Source organism: Galeopterus variegatus, unplaced genomic scaffold, assembly GCF_000696425.1.
Source record: "Galeopterus variegatus unplaced genomic scaffold, G_variegatus-3.0.2 Scaffold462, whole genome shotgun sequence".
Lineage (NCBI taxonomy): Eukaryota > Metazoa > Chordata > Mammalia > Dermoptera > Cynocephalidae > Galeopterus > Galeopterus variegatus.
Genome location: NW_007726573.1, coordinates 292708 through 294578, shown reverse-complemented (window position 1 = coordinate 294578; position 1871 = coordinate 292708).

Sequence of the window (1871 nt, the reverse complement as noted above, 5' to 3'; positions counted from 1 at the left end):
GTTGCTCTTGGCAGTCCAATTAATACTCTGATATCACAGCGAACAGCTCTCAGGATCGCGCTGTCTCCTGGCACGGCCACTCCAGACCCGTCGCCATCTTGGACCCTCTGAATGGAGTTATTTTCAACTACAATTGAATTTCCTACCTTGGTATTAAATCTTGTGGAATCACTTAAATAAATGTGTTAGCAATGTTGGAGTAAAGAGAAGGGAATACTTCAAACCTGAGTTTGCACCTTTATATTTCTTTAATACACCATGATAATCAACTAAATAAAGACAACTAGACTCTAGGTAATGACATTTTTGAATCCTTAGCAATTCTAAGTGCACATTACATGTAGCCATGAGGTAAGTCAAATATAGAATGTTTTGACAGTCTTACAAGTCACTTACCACAAACAGTTGAAGGGGCTCTCACTTTCCTGACTAGAATTTCCACTTACTAGTTTTCCTTATATCATATAAAAGCATAAATATTTCCCTAGTCTTGAGCTCTTTGATCTGGGTATTTATGTAACAGTCATACTTCAGAGTCACCCTTTTCTGGCTGTTCTGTTGTCTGTCATATGATCTGCTCCAGCCTGATAAACTGTTTAGTGTGAATTTCTCAGTTATGTAAAATGTGATTTTTTTTCTTGCCTTTACAGTTCTGTAAAGTGTATTTCTTGCATATAAAAATGTGGCTAATGAAATGCTTCAAGGTGAGACCAGAGGAAAATAATTAAAAAACAAAAACTGATGAAACTGCTTTGCATATAGAGTAAATTTGTTTGGGGGACACTAGAATGGCTATTGGTTAGATACAACATTAGTGCAAAGTGTATGAAATAATGGCACAAATCAGTCATGGATTTTGTGTTTCTGAATAAAAGGCAGAAAAATATTTAAAAGCAAGCTGTCATTTTCTGCATCTGGTAACATTTATGAAATTATCATCCAAACAAAACATACTGTGAAAACAATCATGTCATTAAAGCTATTAAACATTTTTTTTACTGGGTTCTCTTATAACCATCTAAGCAAATGTATTGATTTATTGAACATTCTGGAAGATAAAAATGTTCTAAACACTCAAATGCAAAATACACACACATTTTGCTGGAAATGATGAATATTCACTGAGCTTGCACCCCTCCTCACTTCTAACATATTACACTGTTAAAGTGACCAGAGGGAGATCATTTCTTCTATGAGACTGTTTTTATAACTCTATTTTTCACTTTCTTTGGATATCATCTCTCTATTCATAAAATTATAACTTTTTATTTTTTTTAAACCCATTCCCTGTAGCAAAGGATTCCCCTTTAGGAAGAAAGAAGCTTGTGGCCACACGATTCCCCAGGGGTAGCCAGGGGTCACTATGCTTAATTCACAGGGAGTCCCTCTTCTTTGTTTTCTGCCATATTCTTCTTTCTTATTGTTGGAGTGATTAACTTAATGTGACTACCCAGAAGCCAGATGCAAAGTTGCACTTCAAATTTAAAATCAAAACAGGAGAGCAGGTGTGAAATTTTTGATAATGGTTTTATCTGGACTAAATCTGGAACATTAGGTGAAGGGACTTTTTCCACTGGTGATTAGTATTACCTGTGGATTCCATTTGAACATTGCACTGTAACCCAAAAGGGTAAGCACTTGTTAAAAAAAAAAAAAGAAGCCTATCTTGTAACAGACTCAAAGCTTTTTTCAGGCAACAAACCTAAGGATTATGTAATCATTCAAACCTTTACATTGTTATAGTACTTTCTACTGTGGAATTACAAAATACATGAGAGTTTGGGGCTTTCATGTAGGAAAAGATCATTTGCTATTGCCACTTCGTGCATTGGTGGTAATGTTGAAAAGCAACTTATTACAGAATTTTTGAA